This window comes from Phascolarctos cinereus, unplaced genomic scaffold (assembly GCF_003287225.1).
Source record: "Phascolarctos cinereus isolate Bilbo 61053 unplaced genomic scaffold, phaCin_HiC Scaffold_4;HRSCAF=312, whole genome shotgun sequence".
NCBI lineage: Eukaryota > Metazoa > Chordata > Mammalia > Diprotodontia > Phascolarctidae > Phascolarctos > Phascolarctos cinereus.
The window spans coordinates 596,064,139-596,081,251 of NW_027555847.1; the positions used below are offsets into that span (position 1 = coordinate 596,064,139).

At 36.4% G+C, this 17,113-nt stretch overlaps 1 long non-coding RNA gene across 1 annotated transcript in view; it reads right to left on the reverse strand.

Moving 5' to 3' along the window:
- Positions 1 to 10,051: 10,051 nt before the first annotated feature.
- LOC110196395 (uncharacterized) overlaps positions 10,052 to 17,113 on the reverse strand; it is a 74,231-nt gene continuing 67,169 nt past the window's right edge. Inside the window, exons 3-5 of the long non-coding RNA XR_002321189.2 lie at positions 12,740 to 12,911; positions 12,180 to 12,260; positions 10,052 to 11,024 (exon numbers count right to left, since the gene is read on the reverse strand). This is a non-coding gene — a long non-coding RNA (uncharacterized LOC110196395). The remainder of the gene's footprint in view (positions 11,025 to 12,179; positions 12,261 to 12,739; positions 12,912 to 17,113) is intronic.

Here is a 17,113-nt window from a genome sequence, read left to right on the forward strand (position 1 = left end):
CTACCTCCAATAGTCTTCCCCCTAGAAAAAAAAGAGAAAAGCACAACTCTTATAAAAATAAGCATTGTTGAGCAAAACAAATTCCCATATTGACTATGTAAAAAAAAAAAAGTCTCATTCTTAATAATAGTCATCACTTGTAAGTGGGTGGGAAGGATTCTTAATCACTAGTCTTCTGGAATAATGATTGATTACTGACTTTATCAGAGTTCTTAAGTCTTTAAAAACATTTTTTTCCCTCAGTACTGCTCTTGTAGTATAAACTGTTTTGTTTTTGCTCAGGTTTTGTTCAGGTTTTACCTTGTATCTATACATACAAGTCTTCCCAGGTTATTCTGAAATGGTCTTTATTTTATACAGTGCAATTATAATCAATTAGATTCATAGGTCATATGTTTATCCATTCTCCAGTTATAGACACTTCCTACTTTTCTAGTTCTTTGCTACTACAAACAAAGCAGATATAAATAAATAAATAAATGAATGCACCTTTTCTTCTTTCTCTGAACCCTTTGAAATATAAGCCTACTAATGGCATTGCTAGGTCAAAAGGTATGCACAGTTTAGTTATTAAATTTTTTGGACATAGCTCTAAATTGCTTTCTAGAATGGTTGGACCAGTCTATAGCTCTACCAACAGTACTTCAATGTACCTGTTTTCTTGCATCCTTTCCAACATTTGTCATTTTCCCTTTTTTGTCAATTTTGCCAGGTGATTGGTATAAGGTGTAACCTTAGAGTTGCTTTCATTTTCATTTTTCTAATTATGTGTGCTTTAGAGTATTTATTTATTTATTTTTAGTTTTCAACATTTGCTTCCACAAGATTTTGAGTTCCAAATTTTCTCCCCATCTCACCCCCCCAACCCAAGACAGCATGCATTCTGAATTCCCCTTCCCCCAATCTGTACCCCCCTTCCTATCACCCCCCTTTCTCTTATCCCCTTCCCCTTCTATTTTCCTGTAGGGAAGGATAGATTTCCATACTCAATTGAGTGTGTATGTTATTTCCTCTTTGAGTCAATAATTTCTATACTCCATTGCATATATATCTTATTTCCCAGTCACATATAAAAATAACTTTTAATATTCGTTTTTAAAACTTGAGTTCCAAATTCTCTCCCTTCCTCCCTCCCCACTCACCCTCATTGAAAGGGCAAGCAATTTGACATAGGTTATACATGTGTAGTCATGCAAAACATTTTCATGATAGTCATGTGAAAGACTGTATTTCCCTTCATCCTATTCTGCCCCCCCATTTATTCTATTCTCTCCTTTGACTCTGTCCCTCCTCAAAAGCATTTACTTCTGATTACCCCCTCCCCCAATCTACTCTCCCTTCTATCATCTCCACATCTCTTTTCTCCTTCCCTCCTGTTTTCCTGTAGGGTAAAGTAGATTTCCATACCCGGTTGAGTGTGTAAGTTATTCCCTCTTTGAGCCAATTGTGATGAGAGTAAGGTTCACTCACTCCCCCTCACCTCCCTCCTCTTCCCCTCCACTGTAAAAGCTTTTTCTTGCCACTTTTATAATTTACCCCATTCTACCTATCCCTTTCTCCTTTTCCCAGTATAATCCTTTCTCACCATTTAATTTTATCTTTTAGATATCATCCCTTCCGTGCCCTCTGTGTGTGTGTGTGTGCGTGTGCGTGTGTATATATATATATATATATACACACGCACACACACACATACAAATATATGTATATATATACACACACATATATGTATACACACACATTATATATATACATATATTCACTCCAACTACTCTAATACTGAGAAAGGTCTCATGAGTTACAGATATCATCTTTCCACGTAGGAATATAAACAGTTCAACTTTATTAAGTCCCTTATGATTTCATTTTCTTATTTACCTTTTCATGCTTCTCTACAGTCTTGTATTTGAAAGTCAAATTTTCTATTCAGCTCTGGTCTTTTCACCAAGAATGCTTGAAAGTTCTCTATTTCATTGAATGTCCATTTTCCTCCTGAAGGATTATACTCAGTTTTGCTGGGTATGTGATTCTTGGTTTTAATCCTAGCTCCTTTGACTTCCAGAATATCATATTCCAAGCCCTCCAATTGCTTAATATAGAAGCTGCTAAATCTTGTGTTATCCTGATTGTGTTTCCACAATACTTGAATTGTTTCTTCCTAGCTGCTTGCAATACTTTCTCCTTGACCTAGGAACTCTGAAATTTGGCTATAATATTCCTAGGAGTTTTCCTTTTGGGATCTCTTTCAGGAGGTGATGAGTGTATTCTTTCAATTTCTATTTTACCCTCTGGTTCTAGAATATCCTTGATATTTAAGTTTTCTTTGATAATTTCTTGAAAGATGATGTCTAGGCTCTTTTTTTTGATCATGGCTTTCAGGTAATCCAATAATTTTTAAATTCTCTTTCGTGGATCTGTTTTCCAAGTCAGTTGTTTTTCCAATGAGATATTTCACATTGTCTTCTATTTTTTGCATTCTTTTGGTTTAGTTGTATGATTTCTTGATTTCTCATAGAGTCATTAGCTTCCATTTGCTCCATTCTAATTTTTAAGGAATTATTTTCTTCAGTGAGCTTTTGGACCTTCTTTTCCATTTGTCCAATTCTGCTTTTTTTTTTTTTTTTGGGCAATTGGGGTTAAGTGACTTGCCCAGGGTCGCACAGCTAGTAAGTGTCAAGTGTTTGGCCTGAGGCCGGATTTGAACTCAGGTCCTCCTGACTTCAGGGCTGGTGCTCTATCCACTGCGCCACCTAGCTGCCCTCCAATTCTGCTTTTTAAGGCATTCTTCTTCTCATTGGCTTTTTGGACCTCTTTTTCCATTTGGGTTAAGCTATTTTTTAAGGTGTTATTTTCTTCAGTATTTTTTGGGGTTTCCTTTAGCAAGCTGTTGACTCATTTTTCATGATTTTCTTGCATCACTCTCATTTCTCTTCCCAATTTTTCCTCTACTTCTCTGACTTGCTTTTCAAAATCCTTTTTGAGCTCTTCCATGGCCTGAGACCAATTTATATTTTCCTTGGAGATTTTGGATGTAGGAGCTTAGACTTTGTTGTCTTCTTTTGAGTGTATGTTTTGATCTTTGTTACCAAAGTAAGATTTTATAGTCTGAGTTTTTTACTGCTGTTTGCTCATGTTCCTGGCCAATTACTTGATTTTTAAACTCTTTGTTAAGGTAGGGCTCTCTTTCCAGTGTGGAGGGTATACTGTCCCAAGCTTTGGGGTTTTGTGCAGCTGTTTTCAGAGATGCTTCTAGGGACTTGTAAATGCTCACTTCTTCCACGTTGGTGTGATCAAAGTGTTTACTCCTTTCCTGGCCTGTGCTCTGGTCTATGACTGACCACAAATTTCTGTCTTGGAACTGTGAGGAGGATTCCCTGTCTACTGCCACCACAAGCTCTACCATGCCAGTGGTGCTCCTCCTTGCCCCAGGACCACCATCCAGGACTGTGACCAGATCCAACCACAGGCAAAGCAAGAGAATTATGTCTCAGTGCCAGCAAAGAAATCCCTGTAGTTCCACTCTGGTCAGCCACTCAATCCCTACACTATCTGTGGGCTAAGAGCTCTGGAAGTAGCTGCCACCACCCCAGGACTGCCCCAGGGCTAGGGCCAGACCATGCTCCTCCCTCACCCAGGTCCAACAGACCTTTCCTACTGACCTTCTAAGTTGTCTTTGGCATTTGTGGGTTGAGAAGTATGGAAACTGCCATAGCTGCCAGTGATTCAGTCCCCTGAGTCCTTCTCCAGGTTCTCTGAGGCCCTGTCTTTACCTGCGTGGCCCATGCTAAACTGTGCTTCTCTCCCAGCCCAGTGCAACAATCCTTTCCTGTCAATCATCCAGGTTGTCTTGGGCTAGAAATTTGTTTCACTCTGTCTTTTTGTGGGTTGTGCTACCCTAGAATTTTATTAGAGTCATTTTTTTTACAGGTATTTGGAGGGGTCTGGGGCCCAGCTCAAGCAAGTCACTGCTTTTACTCCATCATCTTGGCTCCATCCCCTGGAGTATTTTTTCATATGACTATGGACTAGGCTATTTTTTAAGGTGTTATTTTCTTCAGTATTTTTTGGGGTTTCCTTTAGCAAGCGGTTGACTCATTTTTCATGATTTTCTTGCATCACTCTAATTTCTCTTCCCAATTTTTCCTCTACTTCTCTGACTTGCTTTTCAAAATCCTTTTTGAGCTCTTCCATGGCCTGAGACCATGGCTTTTTTTTTTTGTCTTGAGAGTTGCCGCTTCATAGCCTTTGACCATTTATCATGTAGGGAATGGTTTTATTTTTATAAATTTGAATTAGTGCATTATATGTGTTAGAAATGAGACTGTTATTAGAGAAACTTGCTACAAAGAATTTTTTCCCCAGGTAACTAGCTCCTTTCTAAACCTAGCTTCATTGTGTTTGTGCAAAACCTTTTTAATTTTATGTAATCAAAATTGTCTGTTTAACTTCTGTAATCCTGTTTATCCCTTAGGACAGCTAGGTGGTACAGAGTACTGGGCTTGGAGTCAGGAAGATTCATCTTCCTGAGTTCAAATCTGGCCTCAGATACTTGCAAGCTGTGTGATCTTGGGCAAGTCACTTAACCCTCTTTGTTTCAGTTCTTCATCTGTAAAATGAGTTGGAGAAGGAAATGGCAAACCACTGCCAAGAAAAATCCCAAAGGGGTCATGAAGAGTTGGACACAATCGAAAAATGTATCTGCTTTTTGGTCTTAAACTTTTCTCTTGTCTATGGGTCTGAAAGGTAGTTTCTTCTGAGTTCCTTTAATGTCTATGGTGTGACCCTTTGTCTTGGTATATAGTCTGAGTTGCTGGTCTAAATCTAATGTTTGCTAAACTCCTATGCAGTTTTCTTATCAGTTTTTGTTAAATAGTGAGGCCTTACCCCCAGTAGCTAATACCTTTGAATATGTTAAATTCTAGGCTACTAGATTCACTTGCTATTTTATTTCTTATATGTTTTTAATATTATTTTACTTAAACTGTTCCTTGGATTGGCCTGTTTTTTTTTAACCAGTATCAAATTGTTTGATGATTTTTGCTTTGTAATATAGTTTGAGATCAGATATGGCTTTTCCTCCTTCCTTCCTACTTTTTTCACTATTTTCCTTGAGATTCTTGACCCTTTATTCCTCTAGGTAAATTTTGTCATGATTTTTTCTACTCTTGTAAAGTAATCCTGTGGTAGTTTGATTGGTGTAGCAACTGAGGCAATAATTGTAAAACACTTAGTAGAGTGCCTGGCACATAGTAAATGTTATACAAATGTTAGCTATGACAATAATTATTATTACTATTAATTATAGATCATTATAATATTCTACCGGAGACCTCTTGCTACAGACACTAAACTATTAACAACTACTAATTGAGTCTGGTCATTCAACAAATTCTGAATCCATATGATAGATTTCTTTTTCTGAGATTGGGTTGTTTAAATTTTCTATCCATTTTATATTTTCTAGATATTCATCCATTTCATTTGTCAATTTTATTGGTGTATAGTTGAGCAAATTAGTTTCTAATGATATCCTTTGTTTCTTCATTTATTGTGAATTGTCCCTTTTCATTTTTGATACTGGTAATTTGGGTTTCCTTTTTCTTTACAAATATTATCTCATTTAATCCTTACTACAATCCTGGAAGGTAGGTGCTATTATTATCCCCATGTAACAGTTGAGGAAACTGAGGCAAAAAAGGATAAAGAGATTTGCCCAGGGTCAAACAGATAAGTGTCTGAGGCCACCAGGTAAATTAATCCATAGTATTCCCTTCATTTACAAGTTTAGTAATCCAGACGAAAAAGGAAATGATGTTAGTCTGGCATTAAGATGACACCTGGCTGACTCTTTGTCATCATCACTTCTCTTCTTAGATAGTCAACAACCATCTCTATTTAAGGATCCTTTATTTTCTTACAAATCTAAATGAAGTTCCCTGGCTTTTAGTTTTCAAATTCTGTTCTCTAGCTTGGTGCTTGTTTATCTTTATGACATATAATGCTGTCCCTTGATTTTAGATAGAGACTGACTACATTATTAAGGAAAGACTATTTCTATGCTTTTAAGAGTTTTTAAAAAACTGATTGTATTTTCTGAAAATCTTTTTCTGGACCTATTGACATAATCATGTAATTTTGATTGCCCTTGTTAAATAATATATGTTATGTTTATTGTTTTCCTAATAGTGAACCAACTTTGCATTCCTGGTGTAAATCTCATCTGGTCATAATATATAATCTTTTTAATGTGTTGCTGCAGCTTCTTTGCCAATATTTAATTAACAACTCTACATCAATATTCATTAGGAATATTGGTCTACCGTTTTCTTTCTCTGATTTGTATACTTCTGGTGTATGTATCAAGGCCTTATTTATAGCATAGAGAAAATTTGGTAGAATCCCTTCCGTTCCTATTTTGCAAACAGTTTATGTAATATGGGAATTAATTTTTCTTTGAATATTTTATAGAATTCAGATGTAAATCCATCTGGTCTTGGTTTCCCACCCCTTGGGAATTCATTTATAGTTTAATTTATTTTTCTGTGATTGGGATATTTAAATTCTTTACTTTGTTTTCCCTTTAATCTGGGCATTTTATATTTTTGTAGATATTTATTTTACTTACAGCATCAGTTTTGTTGGATAGACTAACAAAATATTTTTCTACTAATTTCCTTTATTTTTTCTTCATTTGTTTTGATTTCTTCTTTCTATTTTTTTTTATATTGAAAATCTGGTTCCCCTACTTTCTCTTTCTCAATGACTAGTTAATGGTTTGTCTGTTTTGTTTTTCCCCCCAAACTAGATTCTAGTTTTATTTGCCAATTCAGTGGGAGTTTTTTGCTTTTAATTTTGTTAACCTCTTCTTTGATTTTCGGAATCTCGATATGATTTTCTCCCAAAATTTATTGGCTTTTTGGTTATAGTTATTATTTTTTGTCCTATAGCCAATTTATTGATTTATTCTTCTTTTATTGAAGAATTCTGGAGAAGAGAGATCCTGAGCTTTCTAGTTTCTAGTTTTGAGGAAGAAAACACAAGGATCTGGACTTTCTTTCAGTCCCTGAAGGGAGAGAAAGACCCTGGGAAGAAGCCTATATGTAAAGGAGCTGACAACTTGATCATGTCCCTATCCCAGTTCACTAGAGCCTTTGAGAATTTTTCCTTTGGTTGATATCTGAGTCTTTTTTGATTGAACTAAGATATTTTGCTCCCAATGGTAGAGCTGATTCTCTTTCTGTATTTTCTAGTATATATTCTCATCTGTATGCTTTCTCTGACATCTGTTTGTTATTGGCTCAGATAAATGTGCTTATTTGCTATTTTCTATGTCTCTTTATTATGGAGTTGGCATTTATTTGGTGGGAAGGGAATCAAGCCTTGGATATATAGCTTGGATCACTCCTCTGTTAAGGGATAGCAATGAGGAGTTCAGCATGAACTTCAAAATTATTAACCATAGGCTAACAATATTTAAGGGAGCAGATAGCTGTAATCCTTTCTTTGAGGAAAGCAAAATGATCAGCTTTTGGCCCCAACCTCCTATTTCCTCTCCTGCCAAGAATTAAAGGTTCCCTGGGGAAAAGAGGCAAAGAGAGAACTCTAGAAATATCTCTTCATGACTCCCTGTGAGCCACATCTAGAAAGACCCAGGTGGACACACACACACACACACACACACACACACACACACACACACACCCACACCCCCCCCTTATAAAAGCAATCTGCTTACATTCACTACTCCTTTTTTCTTCCTCTTTCCAAATCCCTCATCACAGATTCTTAGCCTTTCTTTCCCTTTAGTTTACTTTTCATACTCTACCCTCTGAATGTAGAGCTTGTTTTGTTTATGCTTAATTTTCCCTGAATCTACTCTCCTTCTTAATTCCTTCCATCTTGCTGCCTGTCCCTGCCTGATTCTCTGGTAAACAATGTATTTCTACACCAAACTATTTGTGTTATATGTATTAAATTCTTTTTTTTCTGTCTCATATGAAAGTCACATGTATAGGCTGTTCCTACCCTTCCATATGTTGATTATGTGATAAGTTCTGCTCCCTTCCTTTCTCATTCTTCTGTAATCTTTTCCTTTCCCTTCTTTTTTCTCTTAAGATCACAAAAAATATAACAAAAATGTCCCTAGAGCCTCTGTCTTATTTACTCCCTAATATTTGAAAATATTAGGATTTTGAGGGGATTTTTTCCCTCCCCATTAGAATATAAATACTTTGTCATATAATCCTTTCTAATTGCTCAAATATATATAATATTTTCTTTCTCTTGTCTCCTATATTTGTAATTTGGGATATCTACTCAGCTCTGACCTCTTCATCAGGAATACTTGAAAGTCCTCTATTTCATTAGAGTTCTATTTTACCCTTTGTAAAATTATATTCAGAACATTTTTGGCTGTAAGCCCTTCTTTTGTATTGCCTTCTGGAATATTGTATTCCAAGTTCTCCTACCCTTCAACGCTGTGGCTACCAGGTTTTGTACAATCCTAATTATGATTCTTTCTTTCTTGTTGCTTGAAGTATTTTTTGTTTGATCTGGAAAGTCTAGATTTTGAAGGCTTTCTTTTCTGGGAGCTTGCCTTTGGGGACTTCTTTTAGGAAATGGATGGTGTATTCTTTTTATTTTAACTTTGCCCTCTAGTCTTAATAGATTAGGGAAGTTTTTATTCAGGATTCTTCCATATATAGTATAGTCAATCCTCAATTTTCCTAGAAAACAGCACAAAAATAAAAAATGTGAATGTTGATACATTGAATCTATGGGAAATAAGGGGCTAGGTTCCTGCAACCCCCTAAAGCTATAGTATTTTTTTCTTTTTTTTAATTAACGAATTTATTTTTAGCTTTCAACAATCACTTCCATAAGCTTTTGAATTTTAAATTTTCTTCCCCTCCCTTTCACCTCCCTCCCCAAGATGGCATGCAATCTGATATAGGCTGTATATATACATTCTTATTAAATATATTTTCATGTTGGACATGTTGTCAAGAAGAATTAGAACCAGTAGGAGAAACCATAAGAAAGAAGAAACAAAACAAAACAGAAGAAAAAAAAAGAGCAAATAGTATGCTTCGATCTGCATTCTAACTCCATAGTTCTTTCTCTGGATGTGGTAAACTGTAGTATTCTACTAAAGGTGGCTGAAAATGCACTTTTTTGCATACAATTCTTTACAACAAACATTGGTCCTGATAATATGTATTTTTCCTAACATATTAACCATGAAATTATCCATAAAATGCAATACAAAAAATAAAATTGAAAACATACAAAACATTTTTCTCACTAGTAATTCCCTAGAATTCTGTGACCTTTTTGCTAACATCTCAGTTAAAAACATTTCGTATTCACTTTTCGTAACATGTGAAATCTACAATACCATACATAGTTTCCTCCTTTTTGTGAAAATAATCAATTATTGAATGTTAACACCAAACTTCTGGCCAACAGTGGCTGCAAGACATTCTGGAAGGAAGTTTATCTAACACCTTCAACTAAGCCACATCACTGACTTTGCTCACTTGGGCTTAGAATCCAAAGGACTTGAACTATGCTTTGGGGGCATAATTGCAACACAAAACTTGAATTTTAAAGGCAGATGATGAAAATATGCAATGAATGCATGGGAAACTCTTTATAAAAGTAGGATGAACAAGACTAATGAGGCACCTTGAAGGACACCAGCTGCTCCAGAGGCTTGCATACATCATACCTCTCATTTTTTTATCTACTGCACATGCCTGCAAATGTGTGTGGTTGTCAATGTAAAAGTGAAAATGAGATTACCAATAAAATCACACGAATCCTTGAAGTCACATAAGTTAAATGCATGAATGTTGAAGATTGGCTGTATATAGATTTGGTTGACATTTTCAGGTAGGCCAATGATTCTAAGATTTATCTCTCCTGTTTTTCAGAGCATTTGTTTTTTATATGAGCTACTATACATTTTCTGTATTTTTTTTTTTTAATTTTTTAAAAAACATTTTTAAACCTTTCTTTTTGCTCTTCTTGTGTTTCTTGTTGTCTCAGGGAGTCATTGATATTGATCCATTCTGATTTCCAAGGGGTCTGTTACTTAAGTAAGGTTTACACTTCCTGCATTAAGCTGTTTATTTTCTTTCTACTTCTTTCTTCTAGATCTCATTTCCTTTATACTTCTTTCCACTAAAGCTATCATTTTATTTGATCACTTTAAACTTCTTCATTTTTTTTTCTGGGAATATAGTAGAGCTTATGGCAAATCTATAGTTGTCTTTTAGGTTTTGCTTATATAAATAGCATGGCATTTATCTGAGGCCTGCAATGAGTACTTTGTCCTTCTGGGACCTCAAGGAGCCAATTGCCAGCGTACTGTATTGGGACAATCTGATCCAGGGAAGTCCTAGAGTGTTGCCATCCAGGCCCAAGTACTCAAGCTTCTGAACTCCAGACTATGATCAGAGCAACAGTGGAAAATTCCAGTATTCTTGGCTAGATGCTTCTCTAAATTCCTGCCTCTCTGTCCCAGGTTCACATTTTCAGCCTTTAATGTTTCCCCTGCCTTACTCCTGGTCTATGCTGAAGGGCTTTCATGCACTGTTACCCGGTTGAGCTTTTCTGGCTGGACCAACAATAGGTGAACAGGGATACTCACAGGCTTCTGGCAATCTCTTTGTGTGGATCTGGGCTGGAAAAAGACACAATGCAGTTTCTTCTTTAATTTCTTCTTTATCATTTCTCTTTCCAGTATTCTTTTAAAAAAAATTCCTTATTGGAGTAGTTGTGGGAAAGTTGTGCTCTGTTTCCACTCACCACAGTGAAGACAGTCCCTAACTGATGACTCGTTGTGAGGGAATGTTGTTGAAGAGATTTCTAGACAGGGTAGTATTCGCATCTTTCACTTGCAACATCAGCATCGTTATTGCTGCATACAGAAGGCCCTTAATTCATAAGCCTACTATTCTCCATGACAATCTTGAGGGAGGGACCGTGAAGACATCTGTACAATGGTTCAGAGACAGTTCCTGTTGAGGGAGAATATAGGTTAAAAAGTTAAACACAAACCCAAAGAAAACAGGACTTTTCTCTCTGACTTCATAAAGGTAATTTCAATAGCAAAAGGAGATTTATAAAGAGATCAAAGTAGCCTTACAGAGAAATCATTCTCACAATCCCAGAATGCCAGAGTTGTAAGGGACTGCAGAAGCCATCTAGTCAAGGCCATTCATGAACAAGAATCCACCATACCACGTACCTGACACGTTTTTGTATAGCCCTTGCTGAAGGCTATTATTGAAAGAACCCACAGCTTCTGGAGTCAGTCCCCTCCACTTTGGAACAGCTCTAATTTTTGTTCTATTTTCCTTTACATTGAACCAAAATCTACCCCTCTGTACCCACAATTTCTAGTTCTACCCTTTAGGGCCTAGCAGAATAATAATAAGAATAATAATAATAATAATAGCAAAAACAACAACAATAACAATTATATAGCACTTACTACATACCAGGCACTGCGCTATTCAGGACTTAGTACCTCTAGTTATGTACCTGAAGGTGCTTGAAGTGCAAGAAGTATATCTTGTAGTTAAAAATAGTTTTAGGCGTATAAAATTTATTAAAATGTATTTTATTTTATAAATATATTTTAATATTTAAAATTGGTCTTAATAAACTTAAATTCAGTGTTTAAAATAAAATATAATTTAAAATTTTATTTTAGGTGTGCAAAATATATAAGGAAGAAGCAAGGTGGCTCAGTAGATAACGTACTGGGCCTGGAATCGGGTAGAACTGAGTTCAAATCCAGCCTCAAACACTCATAAGCTATGTGACCCTGGAAAAGTCATTTAACCTCTGTTTGCCTTAATCCACTGGAGAAGAAAATGGCAAACCACTCTAGTAACTTTGTCAAAAATACCCCAGATGGGGTCACAAAGAGTCAGACATGGCTGAACAATACTAACAATATATGTAAAAATACATAATAAAATATATAAAAACAAATTTTAGGTCCCATTAATCATATGTATACTTATTAAGTTCTAAAAAGTTATTATATGTATTGAGGAGAACTTACTCTCTAGCAAGGGTTGATAGTCTTGCTTTCCAAGAAAGGGTCAATAATAACCTGGATGTTTACTGTCCAAGGACTAGCCTAACTAAAGAGAGAGACTCACCGGCCGCTTGGCTCCAGAGTAATCACTCTTCCATATGACAGCTGCACATGACACATTCATGAGCTTAGATTGAAAAGGGACCTGAACAAAAAAGGCAGAACCAAAGACCAGAAACTGAAGGTGAATAAAAAAATTATTTCCAGGAAGGCTCTAAAGACAAGACCAAATTGAAGCTGACAGTGAATACCAAAAACAATAGGAGAGGTGTTTTTTTTTTAAAGTAATTTTGGAAGATATTAGGAACAAGAAAGGAAAAAGACAAATACTTGGAGAGAGGGAGCGTTGACTAGGGTGGCGATAATGAACACAAAGATGGAAGGCTAAACTAGTCAACTAATTTTTTTAAAACCAAGGACGATGATTGGTACAATCTGAAGGGTATAACAAAAATGGTGAAATTATACTTAAAATAAATAAAATTACATCTAGGAGAAATATTACACCTATTGTATGTAAGATACAGATGTAAGAGATTACCTCTAAGATATTACATCTTTGATACTAAATCTAAGATAGATAAAGAGATGATAAGACAGCTGCCTTCCGTAAATTCAGTTTACCAAGTTCTGGATGAATTCCATCCCAGGAGAATGAAAGAAGAATCTGTGGATGTTATTGCTCAAGTGTTGTTGATACTTCAGGATTTTTGCGGAATCAAAGAGTTGCTACAGGACTGGAGATGGGCTGGTGTTAAGATTTTCAAAAAGGAGAAGTCTTCATCTATTGATTAGCCTGGAAATTTACAGAAAAATCCTAGACTGGATTATTTTTAAAATGGTTCAAAAGTACTTATGTGAGCACTAAAACCCAACAAATGTCACAACACAACAAACAAAGGTCTATACAAGTAGATTCAGAACTAGTTAATGAATGGACTGAGACAGAGATTAATGAATCTATATATCTCCCTTGATGAAGGTCTCTCTAGTGAATTGCCACAGAGCTTTTTCATTCCAGTATTTTTATCAGTAGTGAAGATATAGATGACATGCTTATCATATTAGTGTGTGACATGAAACTTGGAGGAATAACTAATATATTGAATGACAGAATTGGGATGCAAAAAAGGTAGCAATAATGCAGAAAAATGCACAGAATCTGACATAATGACATAATCAGACATAATCTGATATATATGGTAAGAGAAATTATTATTAAAAACCAATTAATGTTAGGGAGATCCAGAGTTTTTTTCCCCATTTTTATTTCCTCATTCAAAACCCAGTCCTTGTGAGGGATATTGCTAATAGATGAGATTGCCCAAATCCTCTGGGTACATGCTTCTTGCTCTACCCAACTAGAAGATTTTACAAAGAGAATCTAATCTAGGTGAATTCCAGCTCATTGTATTCTACTTGGGGCAGAACTGAGTGGATCCCTTTTGTCTAGACTGCCCACAGGTGGTGGTCTGGGTTTAGAGTTAGTCTCTTTGTCCAAGAGAGACTTGATCAAAGTCATGTTTCCAGCCCCTCACTAGAATAAACCAGTCTCTCATTATAATAGCCATTATCTCATTAATTGTTAACCAATCAGATTTCTGCCTGTAGGGTACACTCACTCTTCCAAGTAAGCATTGAGTGGCCACCATGATTCTTTGGTCCCCTAGAGTGCTACTGACCTCTTTAATTAATTATTTAATAGCCATAATTAATAAAATGATTGTTAATTATCCAGAAAGTATGTCTTTCAAACGTTTCATCCACCACATGAGGTTTAGAAGAGATAAATGTAAAGTCCTACATTTGGGTTAAAATAGTGAATTGCCCAAATATTGGATAAAGACCCTGCTAAACAATATTTCATGGGGAAAAAAAAAAGAGCAGAGGCATTTTCTTTACTGTAAACTTAATACTATTAAATAATGTAAGAATAGCATCCTAAAGAGTTAAAAATAATCTTTGGCTACATTAATAGAATTTCAGTGACTAAAACAAGAGAGCCAATAGTTCCACTTTATTCTCTCCTGGTTAGTATGTATGTAGAATGTTCAGCTCTAAATTTTGCATTTTAAGACGTTAACAAAGTGAACTAGAGGAGGATAGTGAGTTGAAATGCCTTTGGGAAATTTTAAAGTTCTTTTAATCTAATCCCAACTGACCAATCAATCAGCATTTATTTAGCACTTACTACGTTCTAGGCACTGTGCTAAGCACTGGACATGCAAATATGAAAATGAAATAATCCATACTTGCAAAGAATTTATGTTTGATTCTTAAGCTTCCTATAAAAGCGAAGTCCCATGTTTTAAATACTAACATTCTACTGGTGTTGTTAAATGGCAGCAGGATATGGAATACAAATTAGAAGATTGTAATACCCAGAAGGTAATGGCTAAGTTAAAAATAAGTGTGAATGGAATAAAGATAGAATCAATGTGGATCCCTAAAGAACTAGAGTAGAAGACATCATCAAGGAATTGTCTGAGAGGAAGAGGAAATGCTCACGTGGCAAAGATCAGGGGTGACAGATGTATAGCAGAATGTTCCCCTATTACCCTAGTAGTAGAAGGATAAATCTAAGAAGGCTTGAGTGTATTAAGCGCTTTCCTTCCTCTTCATGGCAAACTCAAGGGAGGACATGGAAAAGAGTTACAGTATGGCCACACATAGATGGATGGACATCTGTGTTGTTAAAGGGAACTTCAAAATTGATGGATCTCATTTATTAAACACGTACTATGTGCGAGACACTCTGTTAGGCAATGGAGATGCAAAGAAAATTAATCAACTGCTGTCTTCAAGAAGGTTATATTTTACTGGGAGAGGGTGATCAAATATATACATGTGTAAGCTTATAGAAAATAAAAACAAATGCATAATAATCTAACACACAATAAGAACTCAACATATACTCGCTGAATGAAATTGCTATCTGATCAACACAATGACTCCAGGATTCTGGAGGTAGATAAGTGGTACAGTGAATTCTGGTGCTGGGCTTGGAGTCAGAAAAACCTGAGTTCAAATATGGCTTCAGATACTTACTTGCTGTGTGACCCTAGGCAAGCCACTTAACCTCTGTCTACCTCAGTTTTCTCAACTATAAAATGGGAATAATAATAGCACCCCCTTCCCAGGGTGGTTGTAAGAATTAAACAAGATAATCTTTATAAAGTACTTAGTGCCCGGCATATAGTAGGTGCTTAATAAATGCTTATTCCATTCTATTCCATGAAGTCAGTACAGTGTCATCTGCCACAGAACCTCAATATGGCAACAGGATACAATAGAAAAAGTACTGTATACAACATAGCAGATGGCAAGATGCCCACATTGGAGAGGATCTGCTGTCGTGGTGGTTGGCTAAATGAAATGAAGCATGCTCTAGGGGTCTGGAGTTTGTTGAATATAGGGGGCTGAGGTGAGGATTGACTCACTCCTTATTCCAGGAAGCTCTTGAATGAGTCTCACATCTGCAGGGACTACCCTTCTCAGGGTGGGAGTGGAACAAAGTCTCTAGTAGTCAGTGGAGCGGCAGAACAGATGAACATTTGCTTTGGAGGAGGGACTATCTCATCTGAAGTTACCAATATCATTGAAATCATAACTGGACCCTATTCCTATTATAAAAAAAAGATCAGCACCAAACAAGAAACACAGATGATGAATGTGGCAATGTAACCTCAGGACCTCTGGCCTTTGCCATCTACTGCACTGTGGCAGTAGACCTTTGTGCCTACTCTATCTGACTTTGTTCTGTGAGTCATCTCCCCCAGTTAGAGTATGGCTTCTCAAAGGAGGTGTGATCTTAGCTGGGTCTTGAAGGAATGCAAGAAAGCTAGGATGGAAAGGATTCCAAACTTGGGAGAAGGCCAGTGACAATGCATGGAGATGGGAGATGATGTCTTGTATGAGGAAGAGCGAGGAGCCCAGTATCACTGGATAGCAGAGTAAGCAGTGAGAAGTAACATAAAAGAAGACTAGAAAACTAGGAAGGGCCCAGGTTATGTAGAGTTTTAAAGGCCAAAGAGAGAATTTTATATTTGATTTTGGAGGTAATAGAGAGCCACTGGAATTTATTGAATGGAGGAATGGTGGTAGGGTTTGGTGGGTGGAGGAGGTAATAATAAAATCAGACTGTGTCTTTAGAATAATCGTTTTGACAACTGAACGGAGGATGGACTGGAGTGGGGAAAAAAGAGGCGAGGAGGTCAACCAGAAGGCTGTTGTGGTAGTACAGGTATGAATTGATGAGGGCCCTTACTAGGGTGATGACAGTATCAGAAGAGAGAAAGGGGAGTATATGAGAGATATTATAAAGGTAAAATCAACAGGACATGCAACTGATTAGAGATGGGAGCTAGAGAGAGTGAGGAGTTGAGGATAACATATAGGCTGTGAGAGAAATTATTCTTTTTCTATTATTAATAACCAATTATTAGTAGATTAGTTATTGGTAGGGGTTTTTTTTCTCTTTCTATTTCCTCATTCAGAGACCAGTCCTTGAACTCTCAGAAGGACTGGGCAGAGGATGAGATTGGCTTAACTCTCATGGAACATTCTTTGGTGGGACTTCACCCAATTAGGAGAGCTTACTTCTGATCTAAGTGTAAAGAGAATCTAATCTAGGTGAATTCTAGACCCACTGTTCAATTAAAGTGGTCTAGGTGAAGATGGATTCTTTTAATCTAGAAAGTCTAGAAATCTAGAAAGTGGGAGGCAGCTGAGCCTCATAAAGCTCATCAGGAGAAGCTAAGGGCTTTCAGCCCATCTCTTTGTCCGACCCTTCATTGATTGTTTACCAATCAAGGTTGATCTCTGCCTGTTGGGATATCCACTTTTCCAAAGGTATTTAAATATTCAGAGACCTTCATGCAGGGTCTTTGGTTACTGAGAGAAACCACTGACCTCAATTTATTATTTGCTAGACCAATTCATAAGTTGATTATTAATTCTCTGGCTCTCAAACTTTTCATTCCTCTCAGTTGTGAGCCT